We start from the raw sequence: 16,653 nt of genomic DNA on the forward strand, positions 1-16,653 counted from the left end.
TTCAAACAGAACAAATGCAGTTGTTGCAGGCAGTGGGGCAAAAAAGTATTTAGTCAGACACCAATTGTGCAGGTTCTCCCACTTAAAAAGATGAGGCCTGTAATTGGCATCATAGGTAGACCTCAACTATGAGAGACAAAATGAAAAAATAAATCCAGACAATCACATTGGCTGATTTGTAAAGAATTTATTTGCAAATTATGGTGGAAAATAAGTATTTGGTCACCTACAAACAAGCAAGATTTCTGGCTCTCACAGACCTGCACCTTCTTTAAGAGACTCCTCTGTCCTGCACTCATTACCTGTATCAATGGCACCTGTTTGAGGTTGTGGACAGGTGTCTTTTATACTGATAACAAGTTCAAACAGTCACACTCCAAACTCCACTATGGTGAAGACCAAAGAGCTGTCGAAGGACACCAGAAACAAAATTGTAGACCTGCACCAGGCTGGGAAGACTGAATGTGAAATAGACAAGCAGCTTGGTGTGAACAAATCAACTGTGGGAGCAATAATTAGAAAATGGACGACATACAAGACCACTGATAATCTCCCTCGATCTGGCTCTCCACGCAAGATCTCACCCTGTGGGGTCAAAATGATCACAAGAACGTTGAGCAAAAAACCCAGGACCACACGGGGGGACCTAGTGAATGACCTGCAGAGAGCTGGGACCAACGTAACAAAGGCTACCATCAGTAACCCACTACGCAGCCAGGGACTCAGATCCTGCAGTGCCAGACGTGTCCCCCTGCTTAAGCAAATACATGTCCAGGCCCGTCTGAAGTTTGCTAGAGAGCATTTGGATGATCCAGAAGAGGATTGGGAGAATGTCATATGGTCAGATGAAACCAAAATAGAACTGTTTGGCAGAAACACAACTTGTCGTGTTTGGAGGAGAGAGAATGCCGAGTTGCATCCAAAGAACACCATACCTACTGTGAAGCATGGAGGTGGCAACATCATGCTTTGGGGCTGTTTCTCCGCAAAGGGACCAGGATGACTGATCCATGTACAGGACAGAATGAATGGGGCCATGTATCGTGAGATGTTGGGTGGCTGGGTCTTCCAACATGACAATGATCCCAAACATACCGCCCAGGCAATGAAGGAGTGGCTTTGTAAGAAGCATTTCAAGGTCCTGGAGTGGCCTAGCCAGTCTCCAGATCTCAACCCCATAGAAAACCTTTGGAAGGAATCGAAAGTCCGTGTTGCCCAGCGACCGCCCCAAAACATCACTGCTCTAGAGGAGATATGCATGGAGGAATGGGCTAACATACCAGCAACAGTGTGTGCCAACCTTGTGAAGACTTACAGGAAATGTTTGACCCATCATTGCCAACAAAGGATATATAACAAAGTATTGAGATGAACTTTTCATATTGACCAATTACTTATTTTCCACCATAATTAGCAAATAAATTCTTTCCAAATCAGCCAATGTGATTGTCTGGATTTTTTTTCTAATCTTGTCTCTCATAGTTGAGGTCTACCTATGATGCCAATTACAGGCCTCTCATCTTTAAGTGGGAGAACTTGCACAATTGGTGGCTGACCAAATACTTTTTGGCCCCACTAAGTGTTAAGAAAACAAACAAAAACACAAAGGCACATTAAGGAGAGAAGCTAAAGAGCAGAAAAATGTGGAACGTACTAAATGTTGGATGCGTTTAGCATTTAAGCATTAATGCATTCTATTGGTCAGAATATTAATTTATTCTGGCCATTGGAATGTATTAACCTTCAAAACTAGACAGCCTTAACTGCATGTGCAATACACAGATTTTAACGCAGCTCTGGTGTTCAGAGGTGCTAGAGAGATGCCCAGTGTACGTAGCTTTAACCTCCCTGGCGGTATTCCCGAGTGTAGCTCGGGGTAAAGTTTCAGTACCAAAAGCGGTAACCCCGAGCTACACTCGGGCTTACCATGCGGAGTTGCTCAGGAAATCCCTGCAGCGCTTACCTTGTCCTTCGCTCCCATGATGTGTCCTCTGCAGCGTCCCCGGCCATCTCCTACAGCCGATGCCGGCATCCAGCTTCCATGTTCCGGTCCCTGTGACGTCGGGACGTACAGGGGCCGGAGCCGGCAGCAAATTTGAAAGTTTTAAAAGATGGCATTTTTTTAAAAACCATTACTACATGGCAAAACATTGCTGTTTCAAAGCATTTCACATACATTTTATCCCTACTGCTTTGTCCTGTGCCCTGCCTGCATTTTGATGGTTCTTTGTGCCTGGAAACTGGGAAGTCCATGGCGTCCAAAAAGCATCCCTTTAGGTCAAAATCGGTTTTAGACCAGCTAGAAAACAGCGATAGTAAATCAGAACCACTTGCAGAATTGAGTGATGATTTGTGGGGAAATTCGTCACACTGAAAACGATTGTGACTTTGCTCAGCGATGTGCGAACTTGGCGCTATATTTTACATTTCAGTGTTTTTGGTTTGATTATATTATTGAATTAAAATTATATTTTTATAATTATTAAATAATAATTTATAATTTCGTATTTCAAGTTTAATCAAATCCGGAATGTTTACTAGACTTTTGTTCGGACAGATTTCAGTGAGTTATTCCTAAAAATGACAGGCCTACAATAAAAAAAAAAACTACATATTTCCATGCAAAATAATGGTACCGCTTTCAGCACCAAAAATTTGAAATAATCATACCACCAGGGAGGTTAATGTTGAGTGTTAGTAGTCTTGAGCTACAAAATGCTCAGCTGTGAATGAGCTCTAAAAGGCGAATGATCATTTTTAGCCAGCATACACACCTCAGTAGACTGCATTTCCTAGTGATTTTGAAGAGTTTTCAAAGCTTTATGCGTTTCTGCAAACTGCAGGTGTTTGCTTCCTGGGCTGGGCAAGGGGAAAGAGCAATTCTAAAGCAGAAGAAATTTTGAACATGCAAGCATTTCAGATGTCTGTCATGCAGCTAAAGCAGAACTATACTATTTGAGCAGCACAAACCAAAAGTGCTATTCAATTCACTTTTAATATTCAAAGCAAACTCCCCCATCCATGTCTCTATGCTTTATTTTGCAGAGAAATCACTTAGAAAAACACCCACTAGCATTTCTGGCCGTGGCCATCTTCAGTAAGGGCAGATGATTCATGTAGCATTTACTTCCAGGAATCAATCTGCCCTTAGCTCAGGTATACAGGAAGGTGTGCTTAGCTGAGAAACTCTAAGACTTCTGGAATGTAGGAAATAATTTGCTTAGGCATGGAGACTAGGAACTAAAGAAATGTAATAAAAAAGTTAACATAACATCTGTTAACATAATTTCCAGGAACCTTCCAGGGCAGCGCAGGTCATCCTCATGTTAAGCTGTCCTGGCAGATAACTTGGGAAAACTTTGCCACAAGTAAACATGATATACTTTCCTATCTATTTACTAATGCTAGCAGCTTAAAGATTCAAATAGTCAATGTTAATCGAGAGTGTGAAGATCCACTTTAAAACAAGCCACAGACAAGTCAAACGCCAATCAATTTCTTGGCGATAGTCAGATTTTTTGCATCATTCGCGTGCCAGCTGCGACATCCAATTTTTGTGCCACAATCAAGTGTCTGATCCATCATGCTGTTTTTTTTGGAAGAAAAAAAAAAAAAACAAAAAAAAACAAAAAGGGCACAGAATGTTCTGTTTCCCACTTCTCTATTGCCAGACTAAGGGCCAATTCACACCAACGGGTACTAAAATGCATGTACATTTATATCCATTTTAGTCATGATGAAGTCACGAAGTGGGCGTGACGCAACTAGTCGGTACGTGGGGAGGAGCTTCCGGGAATCGTGGTGACATTTCCGGCGTGGGGGCCATATTGGAACACCCTGTGTATTACCCATGCAGTACACCCATAGCATGTGGTAGGAGGCTGGAAGATTCATCGTTTTGTGAGTGGAAATCTACTTTTTATACCTATTACCAATAAAATTACTGGTTGCACTATGGAGGGTCTCTGCTTGTGTCTTACTATGACCCTGGGAGGAGCTGGCTGCTAAACTGGTGGACGCTGGAGGAGGAAGATATTTTCTAGAGAGTGATCCATACTGATAGGATCGTGTGATCCTGAAAGCGTGCTGGCCCCTTGGGGTCTAAGGAAGGAGGTGAGGGGGCATTTTGGCTGTTAAGGATTGTCACGTGTGAATCACGTACACTGCACATAATTTTGCATGAAGAGTGGAGTGTGAAGTTCATCATTAAGCACAGCATCATCAGTATTATTATTAACTTTGGACTTTTTCTCGTATTTGAACTATCGTTCATTCCTTTGTGCACTTTTTGTGTGGCACTGTTTATTAGTATATATGTTATTATAGTATAGATTACTTTATTTTCACGTTTTTGCACAAGATATTCCCCATGAGGGAATACATGCATGACACTGTATATGTATTGAGTATCTTGGATTTATTTTGGGGATTGAGTATATATTGTATTACAGTTCTATTAGATACTAATTAGGGCTGCACTCATAATTTTTGCACATTTTAGTCATGTTTCAACATGCATTGCCATCACTTGACATACATTTTGACGTCCATTGCCATACATTACATATTTTAGAGTAATGCACCATTATGGAGTGAATAGTACACATTGGAAATTGGTTTTCAGATATTGTTGAGATTCATTTTTCAGCTGCACTCAAATGCACTGGTGAGAATTAGCCCCAGGTCTATGTGAGCAAAAACACCTGAATATGCTTAGGAAAAAAAAAAAAAAACAGCTTACGTACTTTCACAGGTAAAGATTCGTTTTCTGCAAACATGGTCTGAACACAGGAGGCTACTCGTTCTGCAGCCATTCGGAGGACACTTGCATTTTCTCATTGATTGCAAAGTGTTCTCAATTGGACAAGGTGGAACAGTGATCATCCAATCAGAGAAAAGCGTATCCATCGTATACACTTTTTGTACATAGCTTTGGCACCATTTCACCTGAGTGACTTAAATTCACCAGGAGTGCTTTAACCTCTGCACACCAGCCACACAAAATGTGCTGCCTCCCGGCGTCTGGGCCTAGACGCTGAGTGGTCGCACCTTTGCATTCTATTAAAAAAGGACGTGCCGAGAGCGTGCGCGCTGCACGCTCCCAGCCCACATGTCCAGTACTCACGGAAAGGTCCCGATCTGGACCTTTTCCAATCGTGACCACCGTGACGGCGCATCACAGCGGTCACATGACCCTAAACCCCACCCTGGCTTCTGGAACCTTTAAAGGGCCGGTAGGCTGAAGTTTAGGCATTGTCTTTTTTGCATATTTACATTGGTTCAGCTTGGACTAGTGAAGTATATGTCTTACCTGTGTGATCCCCGTAAAAGGTGACCACTGTAATAAGCACCACTACTACAGTGATCGCCATTCGGGTAACCTCCTGTGCTCACAACGCAGCTGTTCAACACAAGACCCAAAAGATAGCGATTGTAATCGTGCCCACCAAGATTACCAAGTTTTATAGGGATCCCATAGGTATGGCACATACCTGCATCGCTCCATGTGGATGTAGCCTTAAAGTGGTCATAAGCCTCACATGAAATAGGAGCAGAGCATATCCCAGCCACAGCACCTCCTGCCTGGAGTTTGCATGTTCTCCCTGTGCGGGTTTCCTCCAGGTACTCCGGTTTCCTGCTACACTCCAAAGACTTGCTGGTAGGTTAATTGGCTCCTGTACAAATTGTCCCTAGTATGTGTATGTATGAATGTGAGTTAGGACCTTAGATTGTACACCCCTTGAGGGTTAGGGACTGAAGTGAATGTACAATATATATACGTAAAGCACTGCATAAATTGATGGTGCTATATATGTACCTGAAATAAAGTGTGTGCTTGTGCAGAGCAATAAAGTGTGCAGTCTACTGCCTTGTTCCTCTGCTATCTGCAGGAGTCACTTCTGAAGAATTTTTGTACCCATTTTCACCTTCTGCCTTTAGAACCACAAGCGCAATATGCTTTATCCAAGTGTTCCAGAAACATGTGTGAATGAGGCCTGGTGAGGCATCAAATCACTCCGGTGTAATCAGGGCCAATAGGGGCTATTTGCATGCTATGAGACATGAAAATAGTTCATGGTCCATTCAAACACAGAAAAAAAAGCCTCCAACCACCCAGACATGTGAATAAGGGAGAAAGTTCCATACCAAGCTAGCAGACAGGTTAGGTAATGGCTCCCAGCACACAGATGAAAGGCTGAGCCCAGCTATGTAGGTCATTGTATGAACAAGCAGCACGGTCCCATTTCTAAGTTCCCTTCAGAGAACAGCCTGCCTGCCATCCACCATTAGAGGCTCATTCATCGTGTATACCCCAGCACATGTACACAGGGACCTCGTGTCCGCTCCCCCATCCACAGGCACCTTGCAGCGCAGCCCCCCGCCCCTTCCCTCCACCACATCCATCCAATGTACCCGGCAACCATGACTGCACACCAGAACAAAGCACCCCCCACCACGGCCGCCCCATGGAAGAGACAGAAAAGAAATACATACCCTCTTATTTTTTTCCTGTAGGAAAGGACAATTACCCCCACCCCTCCCCCGAGCCTATATTTATACTATCAGCCCAGATTAAAGGCTTGGGAGGGCGTGTTTGTACCCCGCCGATGTCATCTAGTGGGAGGGGGACTACAATTCAAAGGGAAGAAAGGCGTGACCGCTAAACCCTTCCAGCCCGGCGTATTGTTAGCGCCCTGTGCTCCGTGTGCTACTTCCTCCTTCCCTGCGGGCTGGGGGGGTCAGGTGTCTGGAGACCGAAACCAACCGGAGCGCAGGAAAATCCCAGACACGCCCTGTTAGAACAAATAAATAATAATATAAAATGGAATGGCTGGAGCCCTCGTCTCAACCGCAACCATACATTTCATTGGTTACCTTATCCCAGCCTTCGGTGCATAGACTTTAACATGCCGACTATTATTATATATATTATTATTATGTATTGTTTTTATAGAAGAGGCTTTTGAAATTTTTAATTAAATGGTGACTGAAGCAGAAAGTGTAAGAAGCCGTGTGAGGAGAGGCAGGGAGCAGTCATGGCGGTGAAGTGGTTAAGAGGATGCCCTCCTCACAAAGCCTGCGTGTGGCTTCTCAGCACGCACACAAGGCAGGCATGGAGCTGAGGAGATAGAACACCAACACGTGTGGTACTTTCAGATACAAAGGGGGGCTTCCCTCCTCCACAGTCCCCACATGTTTGACTTGTTTGGGTTTTTTTTTTTTGGCGGTTTCAGTCTCAAAAGCCTTCATATGGTCAATGCAACCTACCAGCTGGGTCTATAAGGGCTCATGTACACTGCAGCTGCTAAACTGACATTTACCCCTGGTTTACATGTATGTGGCCGTGTGGGCCGCGCTTTACACGGGCACGAGAGCCTATTCATTTGAATGGACTCCCGTGCCACACAGGGAAAGAAGTCCCTGCACTTCTTCCAAAAACGCAGCCCACACAGGAACCTCGGTTCCCAGTACGGTTGTGTTTTCCAGTGCGGGCGGCGTGCCATTAGAGTTAATGGCACCTGCCTGCGGGTCCACATTTCTCTGTGCGGGTGGTGCAGCTGCACGGATTTTCATGCGGATCCGCAGTGGCACCACCCGCACAGATGTGAACCTAGGGTTAGAAGCAGTTGTGCATTTTTTTTTTCGACAGCCCCTGAACAGCCCATGTTTTCCTATGTGTCCATGTACACATAATCGTTTTCTTGAAAGCACAAAAATCTCGTTTAGGAGTAGAGTTTACCGGCATTCCAAACACGTTTATGCGCATTTGCGTTTAGATGCGTTTTTTGGCTGGTCAATATCGAGATGCTGTCCAGTGCCTTTTTTTCTTAATCAAAAATGCATGCACAGCATTTTCCATATATTCAAATGGACCTAGTACACCAGTGCAGTCAGTTCCAGGTTTCGCATGAAGGAAAAATTGGTAGAATGTGCTGCATTATTATTAGTATACAGGATTTATATAGCGCCAACAGTTTGCTCAGCGCTTTACAATATAATGGGAGACAATACAGCAACAATACAGTTCAATAAAAGAGGGATAGGAGGGCCCTGCTCCTTGGAGCTTACAATCTAGGAGGGAGGGGCTGGTGGTACAAGAGGTAGTAACTGTGGGAGATGGACTGGTAGGAAGAGTAGAAGATTCCATTATTAGCTGAGGGCAGGATAGGCTTCCCTGAAGAGATAGGTTTTCAGAGATCGCCTAAAAGTGAGCAGAGTAGGCGATGGTCTGATAAATTGGGGTAGAGAGTTCCAGAGGATGGGGGAAGCTCTGGAGACGAGCATGGAAGGAGGAGACAAGGGAACTAGAGAGTAGGAGGTCTTGTGAGGAGCGGAGAGTACAGTTTGGGTGATATTTGGAGACAAGATCGGTGGTGTAGTTTGGGGCTGAGTTATAAATGGCTTTATACGTTATTGTTAATGTTTTAAATCCATTGGGCAATGGGTAGCCAGTGGAGGGATTGGCAGAGAGGGGTGGCTGATACAGAACGGTTAGTAAAGTGGATGAGTCTGGCAGCAGCATTCATGATAGACTGAAGAGGGGATAGCCTGCGATTAGATAGGCCAATGAGGAGGGAGTTACAATAGTCAAGTTGAGAAATAACCAGGGAGTGAATAAGTTACTTAGTGGTTTCCGAGGTTAAGAACGGGCGTATCTTGGAGATATTGCAGAGGTGAAGTCTACAAGATTGGACAGCGATTGGATTTGGTGCTGAAAGGACAGATGGAAGTCTAGGATTACACCTAGTACCCTGGTATGAGGGGAGGGACTGATGGTTGTGTTATTGATCTTGATGGAGACGTCGGGAGGGAGCACAGGCTGGGGGGAATACTAAGAGCTCAGTTTTGGAAAGATTAAGTTTGAGGAAGTGGAGTGACATCCATGCCGATATGTCGCTTAGTAGGTTAGTAATGCAAGAGGAGACTGAAGGGGTGAGGTGAGGGGTAGAAAGATAGATTTGTGTGTCATCAGCATAGAGATGGTACTTAAAGCCATGGGAGTTTATCAAGTGACCAAGGGAGGAGGTGTAGATGGAGAAGAGTAGGGGCCCAAGGACAGAACCTTGAGGGACCCCTACAGAAAGAGGGAGTGAAGAGGAGGAGGCAGAATTATAAGTAATGCTGAAGGAGCGCTGCAATAGGTTGGAGGAGAACCAGGAGAGAGCAGAGTCTCGGAGGCCAAGAGTGGAGTTTTTTGAGGAGGAGGAGGGGATGGTCAACCGTATCAAAAGCCGCAGAGAGGTCAAGTAGTAAGAGTACGGAGTAGTGGCCATTGGTTTTAGCAGTTAGTAGATCATTAGTGAGCTTTAGTAGGGCAGTTTCAGTGGAGTGTAGTGAGCGAAAGCCAGAATGTAAAGGGTCAAGAAGGTTGTTGACAGTGAAGTAGGAGCTCAGGCGATTGTAGACTAAGCGTTCTAAGTTTAGAGGTAAAGGGGAGCAGGGAGATGGGTCTTAAGTTGTTCAGGTCGGTGGGGTCCAGCGAGGGCTTTTTAAGTATGGGAGTGATGTGTGCATGCTTTAGAGGGCTGGGGAAGGCACCGTTCGAGAGGGAGAGATTGAAGACACGAGTGAGGGAGCATAAGATGAAAGAAGAGGGTGACTGTAGTAGTTGTGAGGGGACAGGATCCAGTGGGCAGGTAGTGAGACAGGCTTCTGAGAAAATCTTATTGACCTCTTCAGTAGTAGCAAGGTCAAAAGAGAAAAGTGTTGAGGGAGGTTTAGAATAAGGTATGCTAAGTGGGATGGATGTCTGTGCAATGGAGATGCCCCTACGAATTGCATCGATCTTGCTTTTGAAATTATTACAATCTCGTGAGCAGTAAGTGAAGTGCTGGGTGATGGTGGAGGTGGAGAAAGTAGAGAGTTAAAAGTGGAGAAGAGTCGACGAGGACTGGATGATAAGCTATTAAGGAGAGTGACAAAGTAGGGTTGTTTGGCAGCATGGAGGGAGGAATTGTGTTAAGAAAGCAGATTTATATAGGGTGAATGCTTGGTGAGATTTGGTTTTAGGCCACAATCGCTTCAGTGCACAGCTATGTCGTTTAATATTTATGGTGCTGTCAGTCTGCCAAGGTTGTAGTGGTCGGGGCCTGATGCTTCGCGTTGTTAGAGGAGCAAGTGAGTCTAGTGTGGATGAAAGCAAACTGTTGTAGACAGTAGTGGCCAGGGCAGAGCAGGACAGGGGAGAGATTCTGTCATAGAGTTGGTCAGTTGCAGAGTGGAAAGGAGCAGGGTTCAAGTTGTGAAGGTTTCTGCGGGTAATTGTTTGCTGCTTGGAGGGATAAGTGTTTGAAGACAAGGACACTGTGAAGGTGATAAGATTGTGATCAGAGAGAGGAAAGGGGGTGTTTGTACATGAGCCCTAAAACTGGAAACACTGAAAATGTTGCTGGGTGTTTTCTTTTTTAAGTTTTTTTTTTTGCATAGAAATTTAGCAATAACCACAGAATTGCCACTGTAAGTACCAGAACTGTATCAATAATGCATTGACAAAACAGAAACACTAGAGATGATAAACTCTCCAGTCGAACGTTGAACTTGCACTCTTTTTCTACTCCAATAAGCTGCAGATCAGGCCGTTCCTGCCCCATAGCTCACATAAACAAAGCGGTGGGCTGTGGGGCAGAAATTACCCAATCTGCATCTTGGAGTTAAAAAAAAAAACCCTGCTAAGTTCGGTTAGGGCTAGTTCACACTAGGTGCAGTCCAGTGCATTTTTTTTTTTTTGCATCAAAAATGCATGCAGTGTTTTCCATGTATTCCAATGGCCCTAGTTCACACCAGTGCAGTCTGTACCAGTCCGTTTCTGGTGCAGAAACAAAGGAACATGCTGCATTTTTTTTCTTCACAGAACCATACTAGAACATAGCAAACTGCATCAAAACTGCATTGGAACTGCGTGTGGTGTGAACTGTAAGCAAAAACGTATCCAGAATGCATTTTTGCGGTGTGAACTGGCCCTTAGAAATGAATATGGAGGACACCCCAGCTTATCTCTAATGGTGGCCATACATACTATGTAAAATCTTACAGAATTCTATTAATTGTAACGTTTGTTCGGTTTAAATAATTAGTGGGTGAAAAACTATATGTTCTGTCCCCACATGAAGGCGAATGAAGGTATAACTGATAATGGCTGTGTAACTTCCTACCTTCGTATCCAAGCAGTGGAGCAGACCGGACCGGCAGATGTTCAGGTTAGATGGATCCAAACGTATACACGGGAATGAAATCAACGTGCGGTTTATTTGGTCCAAAATACAGCGACAAACAGTGATACAATACTGTAAGGTAGTAGACGTATTGATGCTGTCCTGTGATATCTTTCCTGAGGCTAACTGCTGGTCAAAAACTGATGCCTTCACAAGCCCAGGGTATTGAATGTCCTGTCACACAGCTATAAAGCACATAAAAATGGCTGCAGGAAGTGACCAGAACCAAGGCTTGCCTAAAACCACGCCCAGCATAGAAAACACTTACTAGCTATAACAGGGGCATGCAGCATGCAAATTCTGGCCAGCAGATGGCAGCAACAGATCAAGACATAGAAACAAACATGGTGAAATAAGAATTGGTGATACAATGCACAGTTAAATAACAAATATGAGGGGAACAGCACACTCCCCGTCTGAAATTCCATAAGGGATTTCACTATGACGAATGTCCATAAAATATAAAACAACCTGTAACAAAGAACATGTTAGAATGCAATAAACATAACAATATAGTAGATTCCGAGTTGGAATAGAGAAGAACCACAAAGTTCAAGTTCAGTAGAGTTCACCCAGCAGGAATGTTCTCGATGGGTAGTATCAAAATGAGTTCGTTAATTGGCCTTGCGAACATTTTAAGCTCACCCTTTCTGAAGATCTTCAACTCCACTTTACGGACCTTGCCATCCTTGCTAGGAAGAACCTTTGTAATTAGTCCCATAGGCCAGTCAATCCGTACGGTTTGTTGCTCCTTCATTAACACAAGGTCACCTTCTTTTAGGTTTGGTTTGTGGTGTTGCCACTTTCTTCTTCCTTGAAGAATATTGAGATACTCCTTTCGCCACCTGTTCCAGAAGTAATCAGCTAGGTATTGTACACGTTTCCAGTGTTTTTGGTAGATATTCGCATGAGTAAATTCTCCACTAGGCATTAGCGTAATTTCAGTTTTTTGGGTAAGTAGGATAGCTGGTGTCAGTACGGCTGGTGTTTCAGGATCCATAGATACTGGCACGAGGGGTCTAGAATTGATGATGGCTGAAACTTCAGCGAGAAGGGTGACTAGAGTCTCATGTGTAAGTCTTGAAGAGTTTACATCCATCAACATAGAATTCAAGATGTTGCGTGAGATTCCGATCATTCTCTCCCAGGAGCCCCCCATGTGGGAACTATGAGGAGGATTGAAAATCCAGGTGCAACCCTTTTCCGCCAAGTGACCTTGAATGGATTTGGTGTCTATGTTCAGTTCTCTACAGGCTCCAATGAAGTTGCTTCCACGGTCAGACCTCAACTGTTTCACTGGTCCTCTGATTGCGAAGAACCATCTTAAGGCATTAATAAGGCTGGATGTGTCCATGGATTCTATGACCTCTAAGTGAACGGCTCGCACACTCATGCAAGTAAATAGTACAGCCCAACGCTTACTGTTTGCGTGACCGCCACGGGTCCTGCGTGCGGACACCATCCATGGCCCGAAGACATCTAGACCAACGTAGGTGAAAGGCGGCTCTGTACATAGTCTGTCCGCAGGCAAATCAGCCATTTGTTGGTGTAGTTGTTTTCCTCTAGCCTTGCGACAGTGAACACAGTCATGCAATACTTGGGCCACACGTCTTTTCATACCTATAATCCAAAGGCCAGCAGACCGTAACTTGCCCTCAGTGATTTGCCTGCCCTGATGTTCAGTCTTTTTGTGGTAGTGTCGGATCAACAAGACGGTGATATGGTGTTTGCTGGGAATGATGAGAGGATTTTGTTCTGCAACTCCTAGGTGGGCTTGATTTAAACGACCACCAACTCTGAGCAAGCCAAAACTGTCAATAACTGGATTTAAGTTGGCAAGAGGGCTTTTTATTGGAATCTGCTGTTTGTTGTATAAGCACTTCCATTCTACATTGAATTCCTCTTGTTGAACGTGACGTATTATGAGGGACTCACTATGAGAGATGTTCTCCGCAGAGAAGGGTTTAAGGCAGACGTGCCAACCGTGACAACCCTTATCTTCGTGAGTATTGTGATAACATTTCGCAATGTGCACTAACCTTGCGATAGTCCTGACGAGTCTCATCCAACTGGAGAAACGTTCAAAGCGCTGGCAACCGAGGCTGGAGGTTTGCTTTGTTCCAGTGACCAATGCACTAACTTCAGCGTGGATTTCTGGATCATTATCCGGATCCTGGATGCTGAAAACTTCCTATACACATTCGTCTGCCTGTCTTAGCAGAAATTCTGGACCTGTAAGCCAAGTAGAGTTAGTAAAGGAACCTACAGACATAGGTCTAGTGGCATGATCTGCTGGATTAAGTTCGGATGGTACATAGTACCATTGTTCAGGTTTGGAGGACCTCCTGATTCTCTCTATGCGGTTACTGACGTAAACATAAAATCGTCTCGTCTGATTGTAGATGTAACCTAAAACGACCTTACTGTCCATGTAATACTGAACTTCATCTATGTTGACACCTAGTTCTTGTATGAAGTCTGCAATCTCCACTGCTAACACAGTCCCACAGAGTTCAAGTCTGGGAATAGTATGATCAGGCTTGGGGGCTAACTTAGCCTTACCAAAGACGAATCCAACGTGATTTTGCTTGTTGGGTTCTGTGACCTTCAGATAGGCGACCGCTGCTATGGCCTCTGTGGAGGCGTCCGAGAACACGTGGAGTTCCTTCTTTACGCTAGAAGTAAGTGAGGTTTTAATATAGCATCTTGGGATGTGGATCTCATCCAAAGCACACAAAGATTGCTTCGAGGCTTCCCATTTTTGCTCTTTATCGGAGGAAAGTGGGGTATCCCAATCCTTGATGGTTTCAGAAAGCTGTCTCAGTAGGGATTTACCTTGTATGGCGATGGGTGCTACAAATCCCAGCGGATCAAATAGGCTGTTTACCACTGATAGGACACCACGTTTTGTGAATGGCTTGTCTGGACAACTTATTTGAAAACCGAAGGAGTCAGCCGAGAGATCCCATCTGAGGCCCAAGCTCCTCTGCACAGGTGGACTGTCCAGTCCCAGGTTAATGTCTTTGAATCCAGGTGCATGATCACCTTGCTCGAAGGCTCTCATTACGGTTAGGCTGTTTGAAGCAATTTTGTGTAGTCTAAGTTTAGCTTGGTATAACATACTTTGAGTCCTTTTGAGCAGATCGATAGCCGCTTCTTCAGTTGGTAGCGATTTGAGCCCGTCGTCCACGTAGAAGTCTTTTTCCACAAAGTCTTTGCAATCTGTACCGTACTCAGATTCCCCCTCTAATGCAGTTCTCTGAAGCCCGTAAGTCGCTACGGCTGGTGAAGGGCTGTTTCCAAACACATGTACCCTCATACGATACTCCATCATCTCTGCGTTGGTGTCATTGTCCTTGTACCACAGAAACCTGAGGAAATTCCGGTGGTCCTCTCGGACTACAAAACAATGGAACATCTGTTCAATGTCAGCAGTGATGGCGACAAGCTCTTTCCTGAATCTCATCAGCACTCCGACTAGGTTATTAGTCAGATTAGGACCTGTGAGAAGAATATCGTTAAGAGATACACCTTGATGTTTGGCGCTTGAATCAAAGACAACCCTAATTTGATTAGGTTTTCGTGGATGATATACTCTGAATGAAGGCAAGTACCAGCACTCGTCGTTCTTCCTTAAGGATGGAGCTGGTTCTGCATGGTTGTTACGGAATATTTTATCCATAAAGGCAACAATGTGTTCTCTCATTTCAGGCTTGCTGTTCATGGTACGCTGAAGAGAGTTAAATCTAGACAGAGCTTGTTCCCGGTTGTTCGGGAGTCTTACCCTGTTAGCTCGGAAGGGTAATGGAGAAACCCAGTGATTGGTTTCGTCTTTAAAGAACTCACTGTCCATTATCTCGACAAATTCTCTGTCCTCTACTGACAAGGCTACCTTATCATCGTCCTTGGTTGTATGAAAGACTGATCTCCCCAAGTTGTCTGCAAAGAGGGGAGTAATGACGTCAGGTGGTTGTATGAAGCCTGGAGACTTCTCTTTCACCTCATAGTGATGAGGACACGGCTTAATGCAAGTTGCGCGTCCATCTGCACGCACGTACGTTTTGAAGGAGTCGATTTTTGGTTGATTTAAGCATACATTTCCTATGATTACCCATCCCAAGTCCAGTCTCTGGGCATATGGCGCATAGTCGGGACCATTACACTGTTGACGCACCTTGTGTACCCTTAGATTGTCTTTGCCGAGCAGGAGTAGAATTTCGGCGTTGATGTCCATAGGTGGGATAACGTTGGCTAGGTGCCTTAGGTGAGGTTGGTGAAATGCAGCTTCTGGGGTAGGAATCTCATCCCTATGGTTGGGTATTTGATCACATTCGATCAGTGTCGGTAAGGGTATTTCCGTATCCCCACTGACAGGAGAAGCGATGAATCCTTGTGCCCTTCTGCCGCTAGTCTCTATGCGGCCCGAGCAGGTGTTTAAGGTATAGGGTTCGGATGGTCCCCTTATTCCAAAGGCTTCAAAGAATTTAGGACCTGCTAGGGACCGGTTGCTTTGGTCGTCAATGATAGCATACATTTTTACTGCCTTTTCTGATAGTCCCTCTGGGTAGACCTTGATTAGGCATATTCGGGCACAACATTTCTCGCACTGGCCCTCCCCACATACATCCAAGCATGAGCAGGAAACAGCGGTGGCTGCATTAGCGTAATTCTGGGGCTCCCCGCCATGACTTGGAGCAGGAATGGTTGTGACGGCAGTGGGTGAATCTCTGGAGAGTGGGATTGGGTGCATAGCTGAGGCATGTCTTTCACTATGACACTCCTCACACTTGATGACAGGTTTACAGTCCTTAGCCATGTGCTCCAATGAAGCGCAGCATCTGAAACATACCCCAAGCTCGGTGAGGATTTTCTTGCGCTCCTGTATGGTTTTGGATCTAAACCCTCTACATTTGTTCAGAGAGTGTGGTTTTTTATGAATGGGACATTCACGATTGAAGGTCTTATCTCCTGATGAGGTGGTGTACTGTTTACCCATGGGTACTGCAGGAGATGGTAGGTTAGTCTTTTTAACACTCACGCTGCTCTTGAAGTCTCTGTGTTTATGCATGATACTTTCATACCTTGATGATGATGTTGCTGAAGCTGTAGTGTTGAATTCCAGGAAGTCGAGGCTGGGGTCATGCCTCATCTGGGACTGTTCATCGATAAACCTACAGAAGTGACTAAATGGGGGAAAGGTGACGTCATGCTCTCTTTTGTACCTTGAGACTGATGCCGCCCACTTTTCTTGCAGGCTGTATGGTAGCTTCACGACAATTGGGTTCACTCCGTGAGCTGTATCCAGGTAGCACAGCCCGGACAGAGGAGGGTCACCCTTGGCAAGCTCCAGTTCCATGAGCAGATCACTTAAATCCTGAAGCTTCTGGACATCCTTGAGATTGATCCTTGGAACGTTCTGCAGTCTCTTGAATAGGGCCTT

General features: G+C 44.9%; 1 protein-coding gene across 2 annotated transcripts in view; it reads right to left on the bottom strand.

Moving 5' to 3' along the window:
- LOC149452919 (uncharacterized) overlaps positions 1 to 6,739 on the bottom strand; it is a 28,426-nt gene extending 21,687 nt beyond the window's left edge. Inside the window, exon 1 of one of the 2 annotated variants that reach the window (XM_089688772.1) lies at positions 6,496 to 6,739. The gene's annotated coding sequence lies outside the window, so the exon portion shown is untranslated. Of the gene's footprint in view, positions 1 to 6,147; positions 6,261 to 6,495 lie in introns of those variants that run through there. The other variant, XM_089688773.1, reaches the window with a different exon arrangement.
- Positions 6,740 to 16,653: the final 9,914 nt, after the last annotated feature.

The sequence above is a fragment of the Staurois parvus genome, unplaced genomic scaffold, assembly GCF_062004578.1.
Source record: "Staurois parvus isolate SC_StPar_1 unplaced genomic scaffold, SC_StPar_1.0 ptg000454l, whole genome shotgun sequence".
Classification (NCBI taxonomy): domain Eukaryota; kingdom Metazoa; phylum Chordata; class Amphibia; order Anura; family Ranidae; genus Staurois; species Staurois parvus.